Below are 13,757 nucleotides of genomic sequence, written 5' to 3'. Positions count from 1 at the left end.
GAGTGGCCCCCGCTTGCCGCAACTAGAGAAAGCCCTCGCACAGAAATGAAGACCCAACATAGCAATCAATCAATCAATCAATAAAAAAAAAAAAAAGGTACCTTTATTTCCAAAAGACGTGAGTAAGAAATGAAGTAGGAATCCACATAGTAGTCTTTGAGGAATACAGTCTTGACTTATTCCCTACATCGCTTCTGAAAAAATCATTTCACATCATCACTCTTTGGCAAAGTCTTAAAATAATGCCTATATTTTAAAAAGTAATAAAAATCAGGGTCTTACTAAATATTCCAAAGGAGTACAGCTCTGCCTATAAGCCACTAAGTCTGTGAGAGAGAAATGACAGCAATACCAACCTCATTGGGTTGTGAGCATTAAACGAGATAATCCATGACACATACTTAGTATAATGCTTAGCACAGAGAAAGAACTCTAACGTACTGTTACAAGTTGGCGCTATAATTGCTGGTGCTGTTGTTATTGTCTTAAGTGACTCTGTATGACAAGCCTTGAGTGGCTTCTAGAGAAGCTATAGGTGGTGCAGCCTTTTGCTGACTCAGCACTTTCCCAGCTAGTTTTCAGAGATACTCACACCTTGATGCTTCCTCACTTTAGACCAATGCAGTGTTTGGAAACGTTAGTACAACACAGCAATGACAAAGCTACTCAAGGTTGATTCATGTTTAGCCCTTTGAAAATCATGAGATACCTTGACATATTTCAAGTTATTTTAAAAAGAGTTGTCATTACTTTTTCTCATGTCCTCTCTTCTTATTCTCTTGTGAACACAACTTAGTCAGGCTTTTTACTCCACTATTCCTCCAAAACAGCTCTTATCAAGACCTCCTGTGATTTCCAGAAGTCAATTTTTAGCCCTCACCCCACCCTCCTTATTGAAGTATATTTTCCCTTGATACAACTCACTTCCAAATTGAGTTTCCTTCCAAATTCTTTACCTTTCCCTACTCAGTCTCCATCCTGTCTCTCCTCATCTTCCCAACTTCTAAATGATGAGTGCTCCAGAACTCAGTCCTGTGAACTTTTCTCTATACTGTGAGTCTCACGTAGACTTGTGCCTTTAAATGCCCTTTACATGCTAATGGCTCCAGAATATGTATCTCCAGCTTGAACTCCATCCAGACTTCTATACCCAACTGCATGCTCATTCTCCATTTAAACGTCAAATAGGTACATCAAACTTCCCGTGTCCAAAACATGATTTGGAATTTTCACTTCCAAATCTGCTCCGGTCAGTCTTCTCTAGCTCAGTAACGGGTAGCTCTGTCTTCCCATTTGCTAAGGATGGAGATGTTCTTAACTTCACTCTTCGGCTCATACCCAACTTCTGATCTGTCAGTGAGTCCTATAGGCTCTGCCTTCAAAACAGAGAGAGAGAATACAAATTCTTCTCATCACCTCTACCACTACCCCCCAGCTAAGTGAGATGAGAAGCTATTGGGAGACTCTGAGTGGAGAAATGATGACAAAAGTTAGGTTTAAAAGGACCTCTGGCTGTACTGACAGTGAACTGCAGGAGGTCGATGGCAAAAATGGAATCAGTCAAAAGCCTATATCAGTAATCCAGTCCCTGGATCACACTATTGTTTGCTGTATCCCCACTACCTAGAACAGTAGCTAGCTAATAATAAGTGCTTAGTGAGTGTTGTTGAATGAAAGAATAAATACAATACCAGTGGATTCTGGAGGGGCTGGGTCCAAGGTTAGGGTTTGTCATGATAACAAGCAGAGTAGTTGAGCTACTTTCTTGGTGCGAAATACACAACAAAGCGCCAGCATATGTAATATGCAGCAGATGTTCAGTAGTTGCATATTTGACTATCTGGCGGTGGATGGATGAATGAAAGGATAAACTGACCAGCGGGTAGACATTAGGAGGCAGGTTAACCAAGCTCCAGCAGCTTGGACTGCTGTGAGAAGCGGAGGGAAATGGAGAAAGAGGCCCCAGAGAAAACAATACACCCAGAATCATCACCAGAGTACCCCAGGAAAGGAATGTGAGGGAGACACCTGCCCTTCAAAACCTCCCACTCTCCAAAAAAATGTACTACACCCAGAAGTGTGCTTAAATTTTCAACGTTACATGAAATTGACAAGGTACATTATAAAATATTGGTTTTATTTGTTCTGTGACATTGTGGAAATTACAAATATTTTATTAAGCCAAAATTTTTAAATGTCTATTAAAATGTTGTGTTAACCTAGTTGTTAATGATGCCTCACTTAAACAATCTCCATCCCTCTCGGATTCTGCTAACTACCCAAACTCACCATTCACACTAACACGTGCACAGCTTTCCATCACCTAGTATGCATGTCTTACTAGTATCAGCATTTTCAGCTATATCAGTTTAGGGTGATGGGTTTTTTTTTTTTTTTTTTTTTTTGGTCCTATAAGTATCTGAAAGGGATTAAAATGTCTCTTTTTCTCTCCATAGAAGTTTCTCAGTGACTTATCCAAAAGCCACTGCTAGTTTGCTTCTCTACCATCTGGGTCTCTCCATTCAGCGCTCCTGGCTCCGAATTCCTGGGAGAGACGGAGCAGCATCCGCAGTGGCCTGGGTTTGGGAGCCACAGCCATGCCCTAGGCGAGGATGCTTCAGCACTATGGACAGCAATGTGTCTGCCTGTGCCCACACCCCCACCAAAACGACTGTTAAGTCTGCTCTAACGATACCCAGAATGTACCCATATTATAGCACCTTGTACCCCCAAAACAGCAATAGCAACAGGTGAGGTTTACTGAGTACCTAATATGTGCCACGCATTGTACTAACCTATTTGATTTGTTACTATATTTAGTCCTCTCAAGAACTCGGCAAGATAGGTATTATTATTTCCATTTACTGAGGAAGAATCTAAGATTCAGAAAGCTTAGGTAACTTTCCAGATGTCAACAATAGGTCTCCAGAGTGGGTCCTTCATCCCTTTGTTTTATACACACACACACACACACACACACACACACACACAGATTTCCTCCTGAGAGTCTGATGAAGCCCGAGTTTAGTGGGTTATCAGTTCACTTCCTGGTAACAATCAGTGAGAGGAAGGTCCTACCTCAGAAAAGAAACTATGATAGACATTCAGGTGCCATCCAAGGAGAGCCATCAGTGTACAAGGGAGAAAGAAGGGGCCTCCAAAGACATGTTTTCCCCAGCCATATCTACAGGTTGCTCACAAGGTCTTTGGGCACGTAAACCACAAAGATAGGCACATTCCACTTACAACTGCTTGTATGTTTTCATTTTCATGTCTCTGATGTCTACATTTTTTTCCCGAGCATAGCAGTTTTCTAATCAGTCCCGCATGTCTGTTCTCAACCATGTTGCTGAGAGCCAGCCAGACAAGCTGCAAAGTCCTTGGCCACAGAAGCACCTGGCTCCCCAAGGATGTGTGCCTCATTGTCTTAAATCTAGTAAAGGCTCTTTGAGCTCCCTGCTTAGACAAGACGGCAGCCAGGCCTTCTTACAGCATCCTTCCAGACCTAGCACTCCCTCTTCTCCCAGAGCCCTTTGACACTCACTGACACTAAACTCTCTCCCTCTCCTTCCTCATCTCCCATAGCTCTGAGGAGCCATGGGTCCCTCTGGGTCCTCCTCTTGCCTCTATGACACATCTCACCGAGCTGCACTCCCTTTTATCCAGGGATGTGCACGTGACTGTCTCTCTAACTAGACTGTATATTTATTGAGAACAAGAACTACCTCTTAAGGAGGCAGCCTTATTCTGGGACTACTTCAACTTTAAGCCTTATTCCTTTGACTTTCTATGGACCTATGTTCTTATCAGACGATGGATCCTAATTGTGACATATAAACATGGTCCCCACACTCACAACTTTGAATCTCTCACATTGAGTGTTTCCCCTTACTTTAGAACACTACCTCCCAAAATACACCCCCCACACACACACAAGCACATATGTATATGTACGCATGAGTGTGTTCCTGTGTGTATATCTGTCTGTCTGTATAGTACTTTCTCTGCTACTTAATCATTGACTTCCTAAGGGTAAGGGATGTCTAGTTCTTCCCTGAATTTTCAAACTCTGGTACTGTTCCAGGCGCATAGAATGTGACCAGGTAGTTGAAAGGCAGATTTAAAGGCAGGGCATATGTATTACATAGCTCAAATATGGAGACATATGGAGACAGGAATAACTCTCCCATGAGCTTTACCTGGAAAGAGCCTAACCAGCTAAGTCTAACCTGTCTGTGTGGGCTGCTCAAGAGCTGGGAGACAGTACGGAATCTCCAAACCCTCCCCCACTGCTGCCAACAAGGGACCTGGACAGGAAACACCTTTATACCAAATACCACAAACGACTCACCCCACAAACTCCCACTGATCCCTTCTGTGTGCCAGATCCTCCAGCTAGGAATAAGAAATTAATGTGGTTTAATTTATAACTGCTTTGAAAAAATACAGAAGGAAACTGAATTCATAAAGCAGAAGATTAAATAAAAGGAGAGTAAACTGTTTTTGCTGAACGCCCACAGTGGATGAGGTTTATTGTACATACTATCTCATATAAGCATCACAACCAACCTGAGAGACAGACATCACTTTCTCCCTCTCAGGGGGCTCTAGAAAGACCTGAGCCCTGCTCTGTGGGCCCGACATGCATGCTGCAGACCTATAACCCTTGTGGGATGCAACCCTTGTGGGTTGATCGTGCAAGCATCTCCTCTCCACTCACTATCTGTTTCCACTTTGTCTACAGTTCACTAGAGATGGCAAGCCAGTTTGAGCACATAATACAGTAGACTCTAGTAATGTTTCTTTATCATAGAAAAACAGTAAAGATTTCCTGTTGTAATATTAAATGCTACTTAAAGGAATACAGATGCTGAATCTGAGCAGATTAGCTAAATTACAGTATAAACTCCAACTCTCAGAGTTGTATCCCCAAGGCAAAGTAAAATGTCCGGTAGTGGTTACCCCATTCCTCAACAAAAAACAGCTTTTTAAAATGTGATGCATATAAAATATTACATTTCTTAAACTATGTTAGCTTTGGGCAGGTTGCATGTTTTCTACTGGAGTTAATACCACATACTGAGGTGCAGGAACTTAAGACAGGCATCTAATACAGTGGGCCACTTAGGCAAAACAAAATGTAAAACCAGCAACGCACTCCACACAATGTGACTGGTGTTGCATCGCTTTTGGTCTTCACTGATTCTTCCTTTGCAGTGTGGAATCCTTCACCTCTGGCCACAGCTCTGGGCAACTGGGGCGGAGAAGCATATGTTGAATGAGTAGATGAACTTGGTGCGTGTCCTCCAAACCTTGCTCTTCGGAAGGCCCTGCCACTGCCCTCACAACAACACTGTATTCCAGCTTTGTGTTTCAATCCTAGATCTGGAAAAGGCGTGCTTTCCAAGGATCCAAACTTCCACCTTCCCCCAGATTATTCAGTGTGCCCACCCCATGTGCACTGAAGTCCCCAAAGAGTCAAGACTTAGACCCACCTCCCACTGTGTGTGATCTCTATATAAATAGCTGACACTTACTGAAAATTATGATGTGCCTGGCACTGGGCTAAACTCATTACATGAATGATTTTCTTCACAACTTAATTAGGCATATAATTGCTTTTACCCCCACTTTCCAAATAATGAAACTGATGCAATTCTAGAAGACAAACTCCTCAAGCGTTTTATCTTATGTTGCTATAATTCCAGGGCCTAGAATAGAGCCTGGCACATAAGTGCTCAAGAAATAAATGTTAAGAAGAGTGACAGCATCATGACAGCATCAGTACAGTGGAATAAGAGTTTTCTACCATTTTCCTCTCAAAGAATACTATTTAAATAATCACCTACAGATGAGGGTGCCTTTGTGGAAGTCCAGAAGTCTAGAAGAGGAGTTCCACCACATGGCTGGAGGAAAAAATATTCTAAGATTGGATGCAATCAAGACGGTAAGAGGATCAGTTTCATTTTACCTACATCACCCCTCCCCAAGACAGCACAGCTCAGCGCCAAGAGAGACCTCCCCAGCCTGTGATTTTTCTGATGAGGGAAAATGTGAGCATGTGAGTGACCACCCAGCTTCCCCAGCTATGTGGGACACCACCAAAGACACCCAGTTCTTCCCCACCCCACCCAGAATACTGAGGTGTGCTGCATGACTGGGGAGTGGGCTTGGAGAACAGCAGCTAGGGGTCTTGGGCAGCATCAAAAGAACATGGACCCTACTAACTGTGTTGTACATTCCATCAGGAAGCCCACCAGTGAGCCACTGGGCTCACCCGCAGATCCTCCCAACTGGTACAGACACCCCCAAAGCTCCAGAGCCTTGCCCCACCCTGTGGTCAGCTCCCGGAGCATGCCCCCTGTGGCAGCAAGAGCAAGCCCTTGCAGAAAGCTAGTGCACACATGCAGAAAGCCAGCCCAAATCTGCAGAACTGTGAGAAAACACACAAATGGGAGCACTCAGTAGGGTCCTACGGAAAGCAAAATGGAGGATGCTGACACCAAGTGTGGCTTTTCAGGATTGAGAGAAGGTGTACAGTCTTCAGAACTCCCCCACCGAGAGGGCACAAGAATTATGCAACAGGAGTATCAACAGAAAAGAGCTGAGAAAAGCTCAGAACTCCTCACGTGGATGATGTTTAGAGAAACGGAAGGTATTTCTCTCTGAAAGTCAGTCAGTGAAGAGTGGAGGAGGTGACTGCTTCTTCAAATATAGCAATACAAAACCTCAAGGAAAATTTAAAATTAAGGAAACATGACACCACCAAAGAAACACAATAATTTTCCAGTAACCAACCTCAAAGAAATGAAGATCTGAGATCTGCCCAATAAAAAATACGAAATAGTCATTTTAAGGAAGCTCAGTGACTACAAGAAAACACAGACAATTCAATGAAATCAGGAAAACGCTTTAAAAATGAGAAGTCTATCAGGGAGACACAAATCATTATCAAAACAACAACAACAACAACACGGAAATTCTGGAGTTGAAGAATACAATGAATGAAATGAAAAATGTAATCGAGAGCATCAGCGTCAGGCTGGATCGAGTAGAAGAAAGAATCTGTGAGGTAGAAGACAGATCTTTTTACATTATCCAGGAAGGGGAGAACAAAGAAAACAGAATGAAAAGATTGAAGAAAGCCTATATGAACTATAAGATAAAAAATCATGTATTATTGGAGTCCCAGAAGTAGAAGAGAGGGAGAAAGGGGCAAAAGCTTATTTAGAGAAATAATGGCTGAAACTTCCCAACACTGGGGAGAGATTTGGACATCCAAGTTCATGAAGTTCATACATCGCCAAATAATTTCAACCCCGAAGACCTTCTCTAAGACACATTATAATGAAACTGTCTAAAATCAAAGACAAAGAAAGAATTTTAAAAGAAGCAAGAGAAAAAAAATTCTTCACATACAAGGGAACCCCCATAAGGCTAATCAGAGGATTTCTCAGCAGAAACTTTGCCCGTCAGGAGAGAGTGAGACTATTGCTAAAATAATTTGTTAATGGACACACAGTATAAAAAGATGTAGGGCTTCCCTGGTGGTGCAGTGGTTGAGAATCCGCCTGCCAACGCAGGGGACACGGGTTCGAGCCCTGGTCTGGGAAGATCCCACATGCCACGGAGCAACTGGGCCCGTGAGCCACAACTACTGAGCCTGCGCGTCTGGAGCCTGTGCTCCGCAACAAGAGAGGCCACGATAGTGAGAGGCCCGCGCACCGCGATGAAGAGTGGCCCCCACTCGCCGCAACTAGAGAAAGCCCTCGCACAGAAATGAAGACCCAACACAACCAAAAATAAATAAATAAATAAATAAATTTATTGAAAAAAAAAAAAAGATGTAAATTGTGACATCAAAAACAAAAAATGTCAGGGATGAAGGGGAGTAACTCATACAACTCAGTAGCCGAAAAACAAATAGTCTGATTAAAAATATGGGCAGAGGACCTGAATAGACATTTTTCCAAAGACATACAAATTGCCAACAAGTTCATGAAAAGGCGCTCAACACCACTAATCATCAGGGAAATGCAAATCAAAACCACAATGAGATATCACCTCACACCTGTTAGAACAGCTATTATCAAAAGGACAAGAGATAACAATTGTAGGTTAGGATGTGGAGAAAAGGGAACCCTTGTGCACTGTTAGTGAAAATGTAAATTGGTACAACCGCTATGGAAAAGAGTAGGAGTTTCCTTGAAAAATTAAAAATAGAACTACCATATGATCCAGCAATCCCACTTCTGGATATGTATCTGAAGGAAATGAAATTACTATCTTGAAGAGATACCTACACTTCCATGTTCATTGCAACATTATACACAACAATCAAATATGGAAACAACCAAAGTGATCATCAATGGATGAATGGATAAATAAAATGTCATTTTATATATACATACATTAGATAGATAAAAATGTAAATATATGAATATTATTTAGCCATTATAAAAAGGAAACCTTGGGACTTCCCTGGTGGCGCAGTGGTTGGGAATCCACCTGCCAATGCAGGGGACACGGGTTCAAGCCCTGGTCCGGGAAGATCCCACATGCCACGGAGCAACTAAGCCCGTGTGCCACAACTGCTGAGCCTGTGCTCTGTAGCCTGTGAGCCACAACTACTGAGCCCGCATGCCATGGCTGCTGAGGCCCACATGCCTAGAGCCCATGCTCCACAGCAAGAGAGGCCACCACAATGAGAAGCCCGCGCACTGCAACGAAGAGTAGCCCCCGCTCGCTGCAACTGGAGAAGGCCCGCATGCAGCAACGAAGACCCAACGCAGCCAAAAATAAATAAACAAATTTATAAATTAAAAAAAAAGGAAATCTTGCCATTTGTAAAAACATACATGGAACTTGAGAGCATTACGCTAAGTGAAATAAGAAAAGAATACTGTATGATCTAACTTATTTGTGGAATCTAAAAAAAGCTGAACTCGTAGAAACAGAGTAGAATGGTTGTTGCTAGGAGCTGGGGGTGGGGGAAGTGGGGAGATGTTGGTCAGAGGTACAAACTTTAGTTCTATGATAAATAAGTCCTGGGGACCTAACGCACAGCATGGTGACTATAGTTAACAATACTGTACTGTATATTTGAAAGATGCCAAAAGAGTGAGTTAAATCTTCTTACCACACACACACAAAAGGTAATTATGTCAGTTCATGGAGGAGTTAACCAATCTTTCTGTAGTAATCATTTTCACAATATATACACGTGTCAAATAATCACATTGCACACCTTAAACTTACAAAATGTTATATGTTGATTTTATCTCAATAAAGCTGGAAAGAAAAAGAAACTGTAAGAAAAAATTGTTGAGTGAATGAATGAATGAATGAATGAATGAAGCCAAGGAAAATTAACCTAAGTTTCCAAGGTCACACAGTGTTGAGTCCAGAGAATACTTTTGCAAGTGGGACTTCTGGCATCCCTGTGCTATGCTGGTGCTGACATTCTCCAGGCAGGTCCAAGTTAGTGGTCAGCTTGGTAGCACAGTGCGGGAACAATGCACAAGACTAGGAAGAACACAGACATGAGTCCCGGTCCCAGTTCTACAGCTTACAAGTGCCACGGGACAAGTCCCTTAACCTTTCTTAGCTTCTCATCTGTAAAATTAAACAGTAGTATCTACTTTTCATTGTGTTGGCAGTTATTGTATAATAATACTTAATTTCACTGTACCTAAAAGGAAATAGCCATTTCAACTTCACAGGGTGGATGTGAAAATTACAAAAGATAATAAACTGTGAAATCACTTTCCAAACTAAAAAGATCTGTGCAAACTTAAGTCAACAGCAAAAGCAAAAGAGAGGTGGAAATACATTTTCCAACATTATACATAGTCACTGCTTCCAGGACCACTTCTCAGAGAAGCCTTAGCTGTATCTGCCCTTTGTCTACAGCACTCAGCTCACTGAACCTCGGGGCCACTAGCCAAAGCTTGGGCAAAGGATTTTACAACAGGAAATTTCAGGCATGGCCTTAACCCCAGGATATTGGTATCACTATATTCCTATCTGCAGGAATTAGTAGTCAAACCTGGCCCAGCACCACCTGCTAGCATGCTACCCCACAGCCCAGCCAGCTTGCCCAATCTTTGCTGAAATAACTACACCTGTGGCATCTGCTTCTGATTCAAGACCTACCACTCTAGGTGTCCATTCAGTTTCCACTAAGCTAGTCACCTAACATTCTATACCAATTGTTAAATGTTGAATTGTATCCACCCCCCCAAAAATATACTCAAGTCCTAATACCCGAAGCCTCAGAATGTGAGCTTATCTTAAAATAGGATTGTTACACATGTAATTAGTTAAAATGAGATTATACTGGTGTAGGGCGGGTCCCTAATCCAATGTGACTGGTGTCCCTATATGAAGATGTCCACGTGGAGACACAGACACACAGAAACAATGGCACTGATGGGGAAGGCAGACACTGCAGTTACGCAGCTACAAAGCAAGGAAACCCAAGGATTGCCGGCTAACAACCAGGGACCAAGAAGAGGCAAGAAGGAATTCTTCTGCAGATTTCAGAGAGACTATAGCTCTACTGACACCTTGACTTCAGGCTTCTAGCCTCCAGAACGGTGAAACAATAAACTTCTATTGTTTTAAGCCACTCAGTTCATGATACTTTGTTACGGCAATCCTAGAAAACTAATACACCAACTATACTACAATGCAGCAAAAGACTGCAATAGCCCCACTCTCACACCTGATTCACCAAAAGCAGGATTCCCAAACAAAGCTCCAAAGAGGCAATATATCTCATGTATCCAGGAAGCAGTGCTTTGGCAGACTTACCTATGAAATTGTGGCCATATGACTCAGTTTTTTAAAACAGGGAGGCTATTAAATAAATTATAATATTGTGGTAAGTAGAGACACATGCCCCGCATAATCCTGGCGATTATCAATATGATGAAGTTGACTCCCCTGATTAGGTCTTGTTATAGGACACAGCCAACCTTGAGATAGAGTATTCCGGTGGGCCTGACCTAATCAGATGGGTCCTTTAAAAGCAAAGCATTTTCTCAGTTGATCAGAGAAGAAGCCAGAGATTCAGAACACAATAAGGAGTCAATGCGCCATTGCTGGCTTGCAGATCAAGGCAGCCACATGTCAAAGGAAGACAGGTGGCCTCCAGCTGTGAAAAGCAGTCCCCAGCTAACAAGCAGCAAGGACATGAGGACCTCAGCCGCACCGTCTCGAGGAACTGAAACCTGCTGACAAGGATGAGCTTGTAAGTGATTCTCCCCAGAGCCTCCAGAGGAGAACTTAGCCCAGCTGACACTTTGATTTTGACCTTCTGAGACCTGTGCAGACACCCCAACTTCTGATCTATGGAACTGTGTGCTAATAAACGGGTATTACTTTAAGTTGCTGAGTTTGTGGTAATTTGTTACACGTCAATAGAGAACTGCAAATATAGTCACATAAAATATTTCACAGGTGTTTTCATTAAAAGTGTAAGAAAACTGGCAAAAGTTGATGATATAATATTTGGTTTTTTTAAAAAAGGAAACCAAATCCAATATACAATATAATTGCAATTTTGTTTAATATCTATGCATAGATGAAAAACTGCATGAAAACACAAGATGGCATCAGAGGTAATATCTGGTGAAAGGACTGAATATTTAAAATTTCTCCCTTATACTTTTCTGATCCAATTTTTCCACAATGAGGGTATATTACTTTCACCAGCAAAAATAAAATCAGTCATACTTCAATCCCTGCCAAGAACAAAGCATCTGGTTTTGCGGGGCTGCTAAAGTATTTCAGCTGGTTTATCAGTAAGAAGGAAAAGAAATCTCAGATAGCATTCTATACCAATATTATAAATTAAACTCTGTTGTGGAATGAAAAGACAGAAACGCTGAGCAGGCCAGTCTCAGAGGCTGTGAATGAACCTTGCAAAGGCTGAAATATTCGCCTTCACCACTAATCCTGCTAATGCACTCACAATCTATTTGACAGGCTGCCCATCACATCCCCTCTGTCAGGGTGAGCAGCCTTTGGAGGTGCGGTGACAAGGGGATTACTGAGAGGACAGACAGGCCTCCCTCCCCTGCATTCTGACTAGCTTTGTAGACAGGCTGCGTGCCTCAGAGGGCACCGGACAGAGGCTTGTCTTCAGTGCGGACGCCTTGGCTCAGAGGTACCAGAGGGAGCCATTCACCAACCCAGAGAGATGAAGGGTTTTCTGACAGCCATGTCACGCCTCCCATCTCATCGTGGAGAGAGAAAACAAGGCAAGTGGAAGGGAAAATTCACAGGGCTGAGGTTTCCGGATGGTTCCTTCATAGCAGAGCTCCCCACGCCCCCTTCAGAGACCCTACGTGCTAAAAGAAAACTAGAAAAAAGTCCTGGCCTCGTGGGATGAGTCACAGCACACCCCTGCTCCTCCTTCCCTCGGGCTGCCAGGTCCCTCGGTGAGTGATGGCACTCTTACAGCTTCTTCTTCATTAAATTGGCAGGATTGCTTTATTTGCCTTCTGAAATTTCAAGGGTTTCTTTTTAAATACCAGGTAAAATGGAAATAATAGGTACAGCCTTCGTGCTAGCAGATTACACTTAGCTGCAAAAGCGCTATAGGGTTTGTCCCAGAGCAAGGATGCTGTTCCCCTTTCTGGGAGGTCCCTCTAGCCAGCCCCACCTCCCGGGCTGGAGCCAGGGTCCAGGCAGCCGCGGTCCGTGCCTCCTACTCCAGTTTACACTCACGGTTCTCATTCAGAGCCCCACTGAGCAGACGGAGACTTCTTCCAGAAATACAGTTAACCAGTTACCTTCTTTTCCCCATTCCCCATGAAACTGTCCTCATTCCTGTAATTGGGCCAAAGCTGTGGTCCAGTTCCAGCTTAGCTAGGAACATCTCCTCACGTTCAGGTGTCACAAAAGACATGGGGCGTGCTGAGACCAGCACAACTGGCCTCTGTCTTCAAGGCACCTGCCATCAATAAGTAAACAGATAATCACGATACAGTGTTAGAAGGTTGAGGTTTGTACAGCAGCACGTGGGAGGGATCCCCGGACCAGACGGTGAAGGTGAGGAGTCTAGTCTGAGCGACCTAAGTTACTCTGACTGCCTTCCCCAGCTGTGTCAGCCACACTGATCATCAGTGCCTCAACTACAAGATGAACCTCTGAAGGGCAGTGGAAAGCTGCAGGCGTGTCCCAACAAGACAGCACCAAAGACCCCTCTGGGGCCTCATACTCCACTCTGCCCTCAGCCCTTGACAAGCCCATCTTCGGTGCTCCACCATTACTCAGGCTCACAGCTTATACCCTAGCTAGTGAAATGAACAGAAACCCACAGGAACCTGGTGAAATGAACAGAATGCACAGGAAGCTGGTGAAATGAACAGAATGCACAGGAACCTGGTGAAATGAACAGAATGCACAGGAATCTGGTGAAAAGAACAGAAACGCACAGGAACCTGGTGAAATGAACAGAAACTCACAGGAAGCTGGTGAAATGAACAGACCGCACAGGAACCTGGTGAAATGAACAGAACGCACAGGAAGCTGGTGAAATGAACAGAAACGCACAGGAAGCTGGTGAAATGAACAGAACGCGCAGGAACCTGGTGAAATGAACAGAACGCGCAGGAACCTGGTGAAATGAACAGAATGCACAGGAACCTAGTGAAATGAACAGAAACTCACAGGAACCTGGTGAAATGAACAGAATGCGCAGGAACCTGGTGAAATGAACAGAAACGCGCAGGAACCTGGTAAAATGA

At 43.4% G+C, this 13,757-nt stretch overlaps 1 long non-coding RNA gene across 1 annotated transcript in view; it reads right to left on the bottom strand.

Annotated features, from left to right (window-relative positions):
* Positions 1 to 13,757, bottom strand: part of LOC309643628 — a 353,895-nt gene that overhangs the window by 330,018 nt on the left and 10,120 nt on the right. The window contains exon 2 of the long non-coding RNA XR_014253911.1: positions 12,801 to 12,961. This is a non-coding gene — a long non-coding RNA (uncharacterized lncRNA). The remainder of the gene's footprint in view (positions 1 to 12,800; positions 12,962 to 13,757) is intronic.

The sequence above is a fragment of the Balaenoptera physalus genome (assembly GCF_965194825.1).
Source record: "Balaenoptera physalus genome assembly, chromosome: 15".
Lineage (NCBI taxonomy): Eukaryota > Metazoa > Chordata > Mammalia > Artiodactyla > Balaenopteridae > Balaenoptera > Balaenoptera physalus.
The sequence above is the reverse complement of the archived record's forward strand: the minus strand, read 5'-3'. Positions and strand labels throughout refer to the sequence as shown.